Here is a 15,675-nt window from a genome sequence, read left to right as displayed (position 1 = left end):
TTGCTTTAACAAAGTGTCATTCCAAACTCCTATGACTATCTTTCTTATGCGGAACACACAGTGTTGTAATGAATATCGCAGTCCATCTATTCAGTACAAGGGCAATATAAAAAAAAAGTCATTTTTCAATGAAAATATTGAGGTCCATTGCGCATTCTTGTGCACTAAAAAGTGGCTCGTGTGTTCACATGAGTAATTAGTGCTAAAAACAAGTTCTCGACATGAGGTTGAGTAAACAATTTCTTTAAAGCTGCTAAATGTAATTTCGGCGCCACTAGTGGCACTAAAGGTAATTGTAAGAATAATGACTGTTTCCAAACAGATTTGTTCAGACAAACATGTAGTCCCGCCCCCAAACTCACGCAATTGGTTAAGCCAATGTAGCTATGTAGGGCCATGCAAAAAAACAGAGCAATAAAACAGAATTTTGAAAGTGGTGCAGAGCAACAATGTTTACACATTTCAGGGAAAACAACCTACTAACAGCTTACTTATGGTTTTGCAGTCACAACAATTTGAAAGCGAAAAATAATATACTTACAGTAATATACTTACGAATGAAGTCTAGGGGCAAGTCTGCTACAATATATATATATATATATATATATATATACAACCGAGAAGCTTGTTCACAATGGCATGCATGTTTACCTGAGCACTTGCATTGCTTTTGGCGCAAAATGCAGCACTTAAGATGCTGTATTAATAATTGTGATGTAACTGTGTAAAGCTGATTCAAAAATTTCAACTCATGTCTTGACCATGAAATGCTGGCAAACCCAGTAATTTTCACACAATTTGTGCAAGTGTACCCAGTCTTGCTCAACCCACTCCAATCGGGATTTGAACCAGGGTCTGGGAGCATGGGAGGCCGGCGCGCTAACGAGGAGGCTAAAGGCTACAGCACCTAGTGTCAGTCACTAGTGCGCCTCTTGAGGCCAGAGGAGTGAGGTTTACATACTCTGCAAAGCACATACCAGCTGGCTACCACTACACAAGGATACCAAGAGACGTGATGTAACAGTTTTTAAAGTACTATAGAAAACTCCACCCACAGGATTTACATTATTAACGCAAAACCCAAAGTTCATCCGCCTAGAAAAGTAGTCCCACTCCAAAAGAATGATTTAGACAACTTTTTGGCTTGACTCTCAAATTCTCAATTGGATAATTTAGGTAAATGCTTTAACAAAATACAAGCTTCACATTTCTGCCTTTAAAACTCTGTTACACTTGCGCCATAGACTTCTATTGTAAATGAATTACTGTACACCCATTTATGCTTTGTTTTTACAAGTCAAATTTACTTTTGGTGGCAATCGATAGCATGCCACATATGCAGTCATTAGAGCTTAAATAATATTTAACCTGAACTATTCCTTTAAGCATGCTGTGACTGATGCAACAGAGATTTAAGGGAATTTTAAAGGCGTATACAACATTTCGGAGAGAATCAAAATCTACAAGCCACTCACTTTTCCGAATGCTGCTCCCTTGTTTCTCGATTCTAAATAGTTTAGAGTCGATATGCGACAACAAAAATATCTCTCAGAGCTCCAGGGCTGTAAATCTAAGCGTCTTTGAATCCAAACACAGAGAACACATTAAGAGAGACGTAAGTGCTGCATGTGTGGAATTTATTGAAAAATGTGCAATAAATAGAAGAACGATTTTTCTTCAAATGTAGTTGTCTTGATTAATTACAATCTGGAAATAAGCAGGGACGTTTGATGTTGCCAAGAATGGTGCCAATTGCTTGGTTTCCCACAATTTATGTGGACATACTGTATTTTCCTAAATGCTTTGAAAACTGTTGCAAAATTATATGTAAGTCATCTTTATTGGAAATGCCTATGCAAATCTTTGAATTCTAACATTCGCTAACTTTATTGTTGGTACATGTTTGTCTTGTTTATGAGCTTATGAAAAGAGAATATTTTAGAGGCTGCTCATGGCCAAAGCAAAAGAGAGGTCAGAGGAGTGGAGACATTAATCTAGACTAAATAGTTTAGTAGGAATTAAACTCTTACGAATACAAAGATAATATTTGGGGCCCGCTCCATGCCCATGGGAACTGTGAACTGTTGTTTCGATTAAAACAGGTCCGCTTTGAACTGTTCCACAATGTTCCTGTTTTTCATGGAAAGTTTCCCCTTGGGAATCCAACACAGATGACTAAGAGTCTGGGTGTAGTAGAGCACTGGAATATTTGCATCAAAACTAACAGATCTTGACAGAAGTATTCAAACAATTAAAATGGCTTTGTATGATCAGAAGACTTTTTTTATAATGAAACAGAAGCAGTAATGGAAGAAATAATGATTTTAGAGGGAACAGAGAGCGTGATGTGCTGGCATTTGATCTTTTTCTTTTGAATGAACGGTTGGAACAACTTTAAGCACTAAATCGCAAGACAAGTCAACTTGAAATAAAAAATTTACATCTTTTGAAAATCTGTTGAAATCCAAATTCACTATGGCTCACCAGAAGCTTAAGAAACACTTTTTTCTCATCTGTAATGCACCCACAAACACATACACACACTGTCTCCATTTGCACCACAGCATGATGTGAATATGTCTTTTGGTCTCTTATGGGAGAGAATGTGTCATGCATGTCATTGGATGACTTTGTTCGCAACCCTAAGATCCGCCTAGACACATGGACTCGGATCACATGTGTGATTGTTATATGTTCTGGCATGTTGGTCCGCAAAGCAGAAATGGCATTTAAAGTATGACATGTCATGTAAATAAAGTCAGCTAAGTCTGTAGAATCTAAATAGAAATCTAGATTTTTACATTTTCTAAAGATATGTGGTGTTTGCCCATGCAAAAGTGGTTGCCAGGGCATTGCTACTGTATGCAGTTGCTAAAGTGTTTTGAGTGGTTTTTAGTATGTTGCTATATGGCTGTTAGGGTGCTTTGAGTGGTTTTTAGTATGTTGCTATGTGGTTGCTCAAGTGTTCCCAGTACTTTTTAGAATGTTTCTGTGTAGTTGCTAGGGCATTACTATGCAGTTACTAAGATGTTTTGAGTGGTTTTTAGTATGTTGCTATGTGGTTGCTTGAGTGTTCTCAGTACTTTTTAGAATGTTGATATGTAGTTGCAAAAGCATTACTATGCAGTTACTAAGATGATTTGAGTGGTTTTTAGTATGTTACTAATTGGTTATTATGGTGTTCTGAGTGGTTTTTAGTATGTTGCTCTGTGGTTGCTAGGGCATTGCTACAGGGTTACTGAGATGTTTTGAGTGGTTTTTAGAATGTTGCCATGTGGTTGTTAGGGTGTTTTTAGTGGTTTTTAATATATTTCTATGTAGATGCTAAGGTGTTCTGATTGTTTTGAATATGTTGCTATGTGGTTGCTAGGGCATTGCTATAGGGTTACTGAGATGCTTTGAGTGATTTTTAGAATGTTGCTACAGTACATGTTTGCTACAGCATTGCTATATGTTTACTAAGGTGTTTTGAGTGTTTTTAGTATGTTGCTATGTGGTTGCTCAGGTGTTCTGAGTGTTTTTTTATATGTTGCTTGTGGTTGATATGTGATTGATGGGGCATTGTTATGTGGTTACTAAGGTGTTTCAGGTGGTTTTTCGTATAATGCTATGTGGTTGTTAGGGTGTTCTGAGTGTTTTTTTTTTTTTTTTAGTGTGTTGCTATGTGTTTGCTAGGGCATTGCTATGCTGTTACGTAAGTGTTTTGAGTGGTTTTTAGTATGTTGCTATGTGGTTGCTCGGGTGTTCTGAGTGTTTTTTAGTATGTTACAATGTGGTTGCAAGGGTGTTCAGAGTGTTTTTAAGTATGTTAGTATGTGGTTGCTTGCATGTTTGAGTGTTTTTGTTAACACTTTTTATTGGTTCTTGTATAAAAAAAAAAAAAAACAAATTAAAAAAACAACAACAAAAAAAAAAAACAATACACAAATATAATGTATATATACACAGAATCAGTTTTAACCAACATTATTTCCCCTCCCCCTCCCCAACCTGGCCCTCAACAAACATCCCTTGTCAAAGCCTAAATTACACAATGTACACACACACACACATGCACAACCACACACACACACACACACACACACACACGCACACACACGCGCACACACACACACACACACACACACATATATTTTTTCTCAAAAGAAAATGTTTTGTTTGTTTTATATATATATATATATATATATATATATATAAAACAAACAAAAATTTTTTTTTGAGAAAATCAAAAATATAAAAATCAACAAACAAAGAGAAAAGAATTCCACAGAGAACAGAATCCACAATTACTACCACAGTTTTGTCTCTCTCCACATGGTCCTCACTGAGAGCCTTCCAGAAAGGACAAATACCTGTCCCATTTCTTACCATGCACTTCCAATCTGCCAAGCTGCCTATATGACATCTTTTCAAATGCCTCCACCCTGCCCAATTCGGTGAACCATTCTTGAAAAGAGGGAGCGCCAATTGACTTCCATCCTCTAAGAATTATCTGTCTGCCAATCATTACACTAGTTTGGACCCAGCTTTTTGTATATTTGTCACCTACTTTAATAACCGCCCCATCACCCAATATACATAGCCTAGGCCAGAATGAAATCTGAGTATCTAAAACCTCACAGATAACATTCTGGACTCTCATCCAGAATTCTTGAATCTTAGCGCAGAACCACAGATCATGGACTATGTCTCCATCCTCCAACTGACATCGCCAGCAGGTAGGTGTGTCTTTTAAACCAAGCCTAAACAATCTAGAGGGAATCCAGTAGAAAATATGCAAAATCTTAAACTGAATAAGGCATACTCTTGCATCACTAGACATAGTTTTAACATATATTTTTTTTTAATTCCCACTCCCCATCCTCCAATACCAAGTTCAAATGTATTTCCCATAACCTCTTAAGAGCTGTTAAGGCCCCATCACCAAGCCTCTGAATCAATGAGGAATAATACACTGAAGCGTCATGCCCCTTTCTAATGGCTGTATAAGCACCATACAGAGGTTGTCTGCAGCTTTAAGGGGCTGTGTACTGCCACCAAAAATAGTACAAAGTAAATGGCGCAACTGTAAATACCTGAAAATTTGAGACCTGGAAATCCCAAATTGCTGTGTTATATTTTCAAATAATCTCAAAGCTCTGTTTTCATAAAGGTCACCAAGTGTAGCAACACCCCTCTCCATCCATTCTTTCTAGCAAAAGGGGGACTTGTTAATACACAATTTGGGGTTCAGCCAAAAACTTGAGGAAACATTTATGTAAGTATCAAAATTGAACATACAAGAAACCTTTGTCCATACTGAATGTAAGTGTAAAATAATGGGATGCATTTTTACTTCTCTAGCCAATTAGATAGAAAGACTTTGCAATGGTGAGATTGGGGCAAGGACCGCTTGTTCAATGTTGTACCAGGGAGGGGCGCTCACTGGTGGAAGTGACAAATGGGCCAGGTGTCTGAGATTAAAATCATTGTAATAAAACAACATTTTGAGGATGCCTAAACCTCCTTTGCCAATTGCCAGTGTAACTTACTGAAATGCAACCGATGTTGTTTACCATTCCAAATAAAAGACTTTATTCTATCAAATTGTTTAAAATATGAAAGAGGAACTCCTAGAGTGAGAGACTGAAGTAGGTAATTGAATTTGGGGATACAATTCATTTTAATAACACTGACCTTCCCTGCCAAAGACAAATGGAGTGAAGCCCACCTATCCACATCACACCAGAATCTTTTCATTATTTGATCAAAATTATCTCTAACTAAATCTCTCCAATTTGCTGGAAATAAAATGCCTAATTACCTAATGCCTTGCTTGGGCCATTGAAAGGTGCCAGGTTGGAAAGCCGTGGCAGGGCCATACACTGTCAGAGCAAGAGCTTCTGATTTAGAAGCAGTTCACCCTGTATTCTCAAAATTTGGAGAAGGAATTAATAATTCTGTGGAGGCAAGGCATAGATCTACTAGGGTCAGAGACAAATAATAATATATCATCTGCGTGAAGTAGAAGTTTATGCACCACACCTCCTGCTACAATGCCAGGAAAATCATCCTCTTTTCTTATTGCGGCTGCTATTGGTTGCAGGGCAAGACAGAACAATAAAGGGGAGAGAGGACAGCCTTGCCGGGTTCCCCTACCAAGAAAAAACAATCTGAAATTAATCCATTAGTTTGCACTGCCGCTAACGGCTGTTTCTAAAGTAACTTAATCCATCCAATAATAGTGTTCCCTAACCCGTAAATTCGGAGTGTTTTTAATATGTTGCTTGTGGTTGATACGTGGTTGATAGTGCATTGTTATATGGTTACTAAGGTGTTTCAGGTGGTTTTTAGTATATTACTATGTGGTTGTTAGGGTGTTCTTTATGTTTTTTGTGTTGCTATGTGGTTGATAGGGCATTGTTATGTGGATACTAAGGTGCTTTGGTTGATTTTTAGTATGTTGCTATGTGTTTGTAAGGGTGTTCTAAATGGTTTTTAGTATGTTGCTATGTAGTTGCTAAGGTGTTTTGAGTGTTTTTAGTATGTTGCTATGTGGTTGCTAGAGCATTGCTAGAGGGATGCTAAGGTGTTCTGCGTTGTGCCTAGGTGGTTGCTTAACTTTCTCCGTATGGAAGTGATTTCTCTTATTTTCCACGGACGAAAGTCATACATGTTTGAAACAATATGAGGCTGAATAAATGAGACTTTTTTGGGTGAACTATCCCTTTAAGTAGGAAAAAGTAAAAAGATTAATTGAAATCTAAATAATTGTATGTTTTCTTCAGATATAAAGCATGTTGTGGATAATTAGAGTAAATGTTAGCTTTTACTAGCTAATGAAATGTGTCTTTATCTAGGGCAAAGCTTGCTCATGTGAAAGACCAAAGCTCTCGCACATACACTCAATCCAAGTCCTTGTGACACAGTTGACAAATCAGTGCAGTCAAGTGTTAACGTCCAGAAGCCCTATCAAAATATTATGAGTGAGCCTTTCGCTTTTCTTCCCTTGTTTACTTTTCCTTCAGGCATTCGTCGAATCATGAGAATTTATTCACAGCGCTATCTGGTGAGTCTAGGTCACTCTATTATGAAAAAAAAAAAAAAAATGCGGGCCGTATTGGTGAAGGAATACAAATAAATCATCAAATAAATCAACAAATAAATCACCCTGCCAGGGCAGCCCTTACAAAAATTAAGACTTTGTGGCAAACTTGTGGCAAATTGCCCATTGTTGCAAAAGGTTTGCGGCAGGTTCGCCACTACCAGTGAAGAGCTGCAAACTTCTGGAAAACATTTGCAGCGAATCACAAACTCATTTGTATGTGAAAATAATGAGTGGCGAATTTGTAGCAAGTTTGTGTCATGTTTGCCAGAACTCTACATTTTTTGTAAGGGAAAGCATTCCTATGCTGTTGCTAAGGCCTTCTGATTGTTTTTTTTATCTTGTTACTATGCAGTTTTTCTTTGTTGTTGTGGGTGATTGAAAGGGTGTTGCTATGCGGTTCCCTAAAAGTGCTGTAAGCGATTATAAAGTAAAAGTATGCAAAAAAATGTCCTACTCCCTTAAAGATATTAATGAAATAAGTGTCCTGAGATATCTCACCGGTCTCTGTGACAGCTGTAGACTTTGTAAACAGCAAACAAAAATGTGACGTTTTTCATCTGTCAATCATTTTGCTTGTTCTCATAGTGTTGTATTTGAAGTGAATCACTGAGGCTATGATTCATAATGTTTGTCAGTTGAGGGCGCTATTGTGCCAGTGTTGAATTTGACAGCCACAGGAACCAACAATGCTGCTCTTTTGTTCGGTTTTGGTCTCAAAATTATCTTTGGAGGGTGGGGTTTTGTAATGAAGGGGCATGGCTAATTCAACAGCTCAGTCATGTGAAAGCTTCAGAATGCTAAAATCACTTACAGCACCTTTAAGTGTTCTGAATGGTTTTCATGCAGTTTGCTATGGTGTTGTTGTTTTGGTTGACAGGGCATTGCTAAATGGTTGCTAAAGTGTTCTGAGTGGTTTTTAAAGTGTTGCTATGCAGTTGGTAGTGTGTTGTAGGTGATTGTCAGAGCATTGCTATTGATCTGTTTCATGTGATATCACTGTATGATCATGCCAACATGTTTGTGACCAAAATTCCACATACCTTCAGTTTGCTGCACTGTGGAATGCGACAAAAGCCAGCAATTATTTTGTTTCTATTAATAAATCTTGAAAAGGTGATACTGCTGTTTAATTACCAGAGCCAAAATGTAAATTTTCTTTCAAAAACGTTTATCTTTTAAGTGACACGGCTTCATTTCACGAAAGTCAAGCAGCAATGAAGGGGGAGAGCAGATAATAAAACACTTGCGGGTCTTTGCTCATTTATTCAGACATGTCAGTCATCTGTACAAGTGTCAATAATATTTATAACATATTTGTGTCGGATACAGTTAAACTGGAAATGCAGAGGAGAGGAGAACAACAACCATTTAAGTGTTAGTTGGAGTAAAAATTAATTTCAGGCTCAACTTGTGCAGTTGCTGGCTGTCATAACTCAGACATAATTAATGATATCAATGTAACTCACCTCTGACCATCGCTTCATGACATCTACACACTCAGGTGGGGCACTGTCTATAAAAAACCTGTCATCTCGACTCTGTGAAGTATCAGCATGTTTTCTGCCAATTTTTACAAATGTAATACCTTAAACATTACATTACCCGCTAAGAATATACGACGATGCGAGTGAAAACACTGGAGACCGGAAATCAATTAAAAACAGTCGAATCGTGGAACACTTCCATGTTCAGGAAAAAAGGTGGATAATGTGAATATATAGGATATATTTAATATGTATATACTAATGTTAGTCAATAAACAACACACAATAAGATTATGAAGCACAGACTTTATTCACACCACCAGACTACAATGTAAACATATTATTCATATACTCTAATATGCCTTGGTTGCTTTCTGTGTATTCGTCATGAGTTAAAAGCAGCTCTTACATTCATACAGACGGAATCATCACAGACGTTTTGTAATATTGTGACCATATAAGAGCAGAAAACAACACAAAAACATTTGTAACTTCTGAATGAGATATGTTAATGTACCGGTGCCTCCAGTGGACGCGAGTGCTCATCGGTCACACATCAGACTCGCTTACGTATGGAGATATATCGTGGATAAAATATCTTTAAATGTCTGTGAAAGTCAAATTTGGCAATATTTGTGCTGTCTTCAGACCTATACACCTTTTCTGAGACTTGGCATAGATCAAAACATTTTTTGAGATTTTTTTTATATTGTTTTACGGCTGTTCCCTTTGCAGCAAATTCGGCACTAATAAATTTCACATGCAAATGAGCTCTGCGGCAAACTTGCGGCAAAATGTCCATTATTGCCAAAGGTTTGCTGCAGGTTCACCACTAGCGGTGAAGAGCTACAAACTTCTGGCAAACATTTGTGACGAATCACAAGCTCATTTACATGTGAAAATAATTAGCTGCAAATTTTAGATTAGTTGTTCTAGTTTAGATTTTTTTGTAAGGGTTTTTCCATTGACCACCATTGTTTCCTCCCACTGATGGTCACAAATATGGCAGCTGCGGGGAAAAAGTGATGCCACTGAAACAGGTCAATACTCTCAATAAGGTGTTTTGAGTGGTTTTTAGTGTGTTGCTGTGGTGTTGTGGGTGATTGCCAGGGTGCTACTATGTGGTTGCTAAAGTGTTCTCAGTGGTTTTTAATGTGTTGCTATGCAGTTGCTGGGTGTTTTGTATGATTGGAAGGGCGTTGTTTACTGGCTAAAATGATCCCATATTGAATTCTCTATGATATTCAGGTCTCAGTATATGTCTCGAGTCCCTTCTTCAATGTTGGTCTGTGGGATTATTATTATTATTATTTTTATTTTTATTTTTTTTGTGCCTGCTGTACCCTCCACGAGACAAAAATTGTTAGTCTGATTGCTGAATTTTGAACAATTTTGAGTTTGAGCAATAATAATAGTAATAGCGATGCTTAAGTTAGCAAGCACAGCACAGCAACTCTCTTAAAAAATCTATGCCTGGAATTCTAAATACCGGCCATTACTGCTAAACTAAAGGAACACTGCGTTCCCTTTAACACAATTAAGATCCCACGGAGAGGTCAGAATGAATACCATGGCATTAAAATGTCCAAGGGATTATGCCAGCTGCTTTATATGTCCGTTTGGGTCAGATGGGCGAACCACAAAAGGTCTGAGCTGTTCCTGTAAGTGGTAACTGTGTTTCGGAGAGGAAAGTTTGGTAAAGAAAAAACACTAACAATTATGCTCTCTTCCGTTGATGACTTACTCTTCTTTTGTTGAAGGAACTTTTGGTACTTTTATGGTACTTTGGTTTATGGTACTTTTATAGAACCATTTATAGAATTGAATCTGCAAAAATGACTTGTTCAGAAATTGTCACATCTCCTTTAGTGTTCCACGCAAATAAAGAAAGTCATATGGGTTTGGAACAATATGAGGGAGTAAATGATGACAGAAATTTCATTTTGTGGTGAACTATCCATTTTAATAATAAGAAAACAAACACAGATTCACAGTACAGTCCCTGTGTGTAACACTATGTAACCTTTGGGACATCCATCTGAGTATGAATATGGACTCCCTGGAAACTGAATGTTTTATGTATGCTGAGCTTGTGTTTGTGTTGCAGTCGAACTGATCTGGAATCAGTCTGATCTTCCTAAATGCACATTGAATCTTCAGGAATAGATGGAGTGAAACTGTTCTCTGATCAGTGGAGAGAGAGGTGTATTCGGTCATCTGGGACATGGACTGTATTAATATTTGATATTAGTTTTTCCACTGTGTCCTGTGAAACGTGGTGGACCATGATTCAGACTGAAGTCGTTGTGGCACAATAGCGGGTGGTTGGTGAAAAAGACATAACTTTTTGTGAAGAAATACCACAAGCAAACACGGCATAACTGTTTGGTCAGTTTTCCCTCTAGGGTGTTTTGGGTGATTGCCATGGCGTTATTATGCGGTTGCTAATGTGTTCAGAGTGGTTTTTATTGCGTTGCTATCCAGTTGCTATGGTATTGTAGGTGATAGCAACACCCTGGCTATCCAGTTGATAAGGTGTTTTGAGTTGTTTTTAGTGTGTAACTATGCAGTTGCGATTGTGTTGTGGGTGATTACCAGGGTGTTAAAAATAGAGAGTTCTGGTGAAGAGCTGCAAACTTCTGCCAAACATGTGCGGCAAATCACAAACTCATGAGCATTTGAAAACAATGAGTGGGACATTGCGGCAAGTTTGCAACAAATTTGAGGCAAGTTTGTCAGAACTTTAGATTTTTGTAAGGGTATGCATTTGCTCAGGTCTTTTGAGTGGGTTTTAAAGCCTTGCTATGCAGCTCCTATCCCTTACAAAAATTGAGAGTTCACTGCAAATTTGCCGCAAACTTGCCGCAAATTCACCACAGACATTTTTCACATGCAAATGAGCTTTGTGACAAACTTGCGGCAAATTTTCCATTGTTGCCAAATGTTTGCCGGAGTTTCACCACTACTGGTGAAGAGCTGCAAACTAATGGAAAGCATTTGTGTTGAATCACAAGCTCATTTGCATGTGAAAATAATGAGCGGCAAGTTTGCAGCTAGTTTAGATTTATTGTAAGTGATGGTGTTGTGGCTGATTGGCAGGGCATTGCTATACGATTGCTATAGCGTTTTCAGTGGCTTTTATCGTGTTTCTCTGTGTAGTTGCTATGATGTGGGAGATTACCAGGGATTTGTTGTGCAGTTGCTAAGGTCTTTTGATTGGGTTTTAACACATTGCAATGCGGTTCTTATGGTGTTGTGGGGGATTGCCAGGGCATTGCTATACAGTTGTTAAAGTGTTTTTGGTGGATTTTAGCATATTACTATGCAGTTCCTATGGTGTTGTTGGTGATTGCCAGGGTGTCGCTGTACAGCTGCTAAGATGTTTTTAGAGGTTTATAGCATGTTACTATGCAGTTGCTATGGTATTGTGGGTGATTGCCAGGGTGTTGCTATAGAGTTTCTAAAGTGTTTTCATTAGTTTTTAGCATGTTACAATGCAGTTCATTCATTTATTCATTCATGCAGTTGTCATGTTATTGTAGGTGATTGCCAGGGTGTTGCTGTACTGCTGCTAAGGTGTTTTCAGTGTTTATAGTGTGTTATTATGCAATTGCTATGTTATTGTTGGTTATTGCCAGGGTGTTGCTATACGGTTGCTAAAGTGTTCTGAGTGGTTTTAATGTGTTGCTATGTGGTTGCAGTGGTGTTGTGGATTATTGCCAGGGCATTACTATGCAGTTGTTAAAGTGTTTTAAATGTTTTTTTATACATTGCTGTGCATTTGCTAAGGTGTTGCGGGAGAACTTGCAAACTTGCTGCAAACTTGCCGCAAATTCGGCACACATTAATTTTCACATGCAAATGAGCTTTGCGGCAAACTCTTCATTGAGCACGTCTTCATGCACACCAGTACGCTGGTTACTTCCAAAAATCATCTTATTTGAAAAATCAGACAGACATTTAAAATAATCACGTTATACTCTACTTTTGACGTCAGACTGTGAAGAGGCATGCACTCACCACGTGCACACATTGGATGAGCCGATAAGAACTCGGTTAAGGTGTTTACATGGCACAGGAAATCGGCGTAATGGGCAAAAATCTACCCGTGTCAATCGGTTTATTCATAAGCCGTTTATGGCCTTTACGCCGATAAAGGAACGTGGTTTATTAAGCACAATCGGTGTAAGAATGTGCATGTAAACATGTTCACTGTCACCAAAGGTTTGCTAAAGGTTCACCACTAGTGGTGAAGAGCTGCAAACTTCTGGCAAATATTTGCAGCAAATAGCAAACTCTTTTGCCTGTGAAAATAATGAGTGGTGAATTTGAGGCAAGTTTGCCAGAACTCTAGATTTTTGTAAGGGTATATGGTAAATATTGTGTTTTTAGTGTTTTTTAACATGTTGCTAAGCGGTTGCTACTGTGTTGTGGTTGATTGCCTGTGTTTCCTTTGATAGTTGCTAAGGTCTTTTAAGTGGTTTTCAGCATGTTACTATGCAGTTGCTATGTTGTTAAGGTTTGTTTAATGAATACCCTTGCAAAAATCGGTAGTTCATTGCAAATTTGCCGAAAACTTGCAGCAAATTGTCCATTGTTGCCAAAGGTTTGCTGCAGGTTTACCACTACCAGTGAAGAGCTGCAAACTTCTGGCAAACATTTGCAATGAATCACAAACTCATCTGCATGTGAAAATAACAAGTGGCAAATCTGCAGCAAATTTGTGGCAAGTTTGCGGCTAGTTTGACAGAACTCAGATTTTTTGAAAGGGTTTTCTTCAAAGATCTTGAGTTCAGAATGTAAGAAATTACCTACATTTAAGAATAGATATACAGTATATTTAAGTTAGAAATTTCCCCTGAAAATCTTGATTCAATTAATTCAAATATGGCAGATCCAAACACTTCACGTGAAGCTTAAAGTCAATGACGAAACATGCAAGAACGAAACCAGAAAATGTGTTTTGCTAAAAAAAAAAAAAGTCTTCACATGTCATATTTGAATGTATGTAAATGCAAATAAGATCATTATATTTTGGTATGTTCCTCTCACAAAGCTTTCATATTCCTTCTAAAGACTGTGTATGGTTGCTCAACAGCCCCAGTTCCTATTATAAAAGAAGAGCACACAGAATAAATTCAAACGTGTTTGGAACGACAAGTCAGAATTTTCATTTTTAGGTGAACTATTCCTTTAAGGCTATTCCTTTTTTGTGTGTGCCTGCATTAATCAATGAATATTGTTTATTTGCATATAAAAAATTATTATTGAATGTGAATTTTAGCAAATGGGCCTTTTCTGTTCTTAAACCATAGCAAAAAGTCTTTTCCGAATGATGAAGGGGCAAATTGTGGGCAGAATGTCCTGGCTCGCCCTTGAGATCCCCCTGCTTACACACACTCAAACACACACACACACACACACACACCCCTGCTGTTGTACCCCCTGCTGAGAGAGTGAAGCCATAATGGATGACACTGGACAGCCATCAACGAGAGAGACAGATAAAGAGAGAGCAAGACAAGCGGAAATGTGAGAGTTCTACACACACTCTTACTCTCTCTCTCTCTCTCTCCTCTTCACACACCTTATATTCCCATATCGATCTTCCACCTTCGTCCTCCAAACACTCCATCCATCTTTCTTTTCCCACACTTCCTCCATGTCCTTGTCTGATGCCAGAGTCTGATGGCAGTGACCATTGATTGAAAACCATTTTGAGCTCCTGGGCTTGTCTGGTTGGCACAGACGTCTGAATATGCACTCATACTACGTAGATCTGTGTGTTTGCCAAGCCCCTGCTAAGAGGAAAATTATTATACTAGATGACAAATCCTTCCCAGTTGTTAGATAAATTGTGACTACACTGTTGATTATTTAATACGATATGGTGTCTATGGCTGATTCCACATGGCACCAAATACTTGTGCGAATATTTGTGTGTATTCTGAATATTGACAGTTTACATTTGCTTTCTATAATTGGCAATAGCTGCGAAATTTTAAATCTGCCATTTTTGCTCATTACCTGAGATGTAAATGCCATGTCACTAATTACTCTGGAGCTGCAGGAAAATTATATGATAATGACAGTGCTTATTTGCTAATGGTACTACAAGAACGCGCACACCTCAAGCCTTTCACTAGCGACTATCCTGAACTGTGACGTCAATGTCAGCAGTCAGGGAAAATAGTTTCAATTTCAAGTCAGTTTCACTCCTTCAAGAGCCCTCCAAAAAGATCTGAGCACTGGTAAGACATCTACTATTATGTAATTAAATATTTGCAATTTACATTTTGCTTGTGAAAAATGTATTTCGTCAGACGTTTGAATGGTTGGCAATGGACCAGCCAAACTTTGACCACATTGAATGGGATGTCTAATATGAAGCTTGGATACATTATGACAGACCGCTACATTATACACTATAATAGACCCATAGATATACCAAGAAATATAAGCATATTTAATGACCGTATATTCATTCCATACATTTTCCCTAAGGCTAGTGGTTGGATTTAGGTTAAGTTGTCTGGATGGAGGGTTGACTGAACTGGGGATCTTTCTTGCTCTGCTGGAATATCAATCAGCCTTTATTTACATCCATATTCCACTCATTTGTGGAATGTTAGATTGGAATATTTCCTTAATGAGAATAGAATGTTGAGAAAGAAAGGAACTTCCTTTTGCCGTGAAATCATGTTTCCATGACGTAGGAGCAACAATAACATTTAAATAACCTAACTTAAGGCACAACCTCAAATATCGCCACACAATGGAGTTCATTCACCCACTTTTAGAGGTCTGTGTTGAATTATAATTGTGGTGGCTGAAGTAAATTCTTGCATTAAACCAAAGATATCAATTGAGCTGCAAAAAGGAGAGAAACTGGAGAGATGTAGTTTAACTAATAGTCATTAACAGACTGAGGCAATTTTAGAGAGAGAGAGAGAGAGATGTTCCAATATTGGACTGCTGTGACTTGTGTACTATTAGTGATACCTGGGAATTTGGAGTGAAGTGTTCATGAGAACATAGGACGATGAAAATAGAAAAACCAAAACACACCAGAACAGAATCAATAAAAGCCCTCAGATTTCACTG

This window comes from Myxocyprinus asiaticus, chromosome 50, assembly GCF_019703515.2.
Source record: "Myxocyprinus asiaticus isolate MX2 ecotype Aquarium Trade chromosome 50, UBuf_Myxa_2, whole genome shotgun sequence".
Classification (NCBI taxonomy): domain Eukaryota; kingdom Metazoa; phylum Chordata; class Actinopteri; order Cypriniformes; family Catostomidae; genus Myxocyprinus; species Myxocyprinus asiaticus.
The sequence above is the reverse complement of the archived record's forward strand: the minus strand, read 5'-3'. Positions refer to the sequence as shown.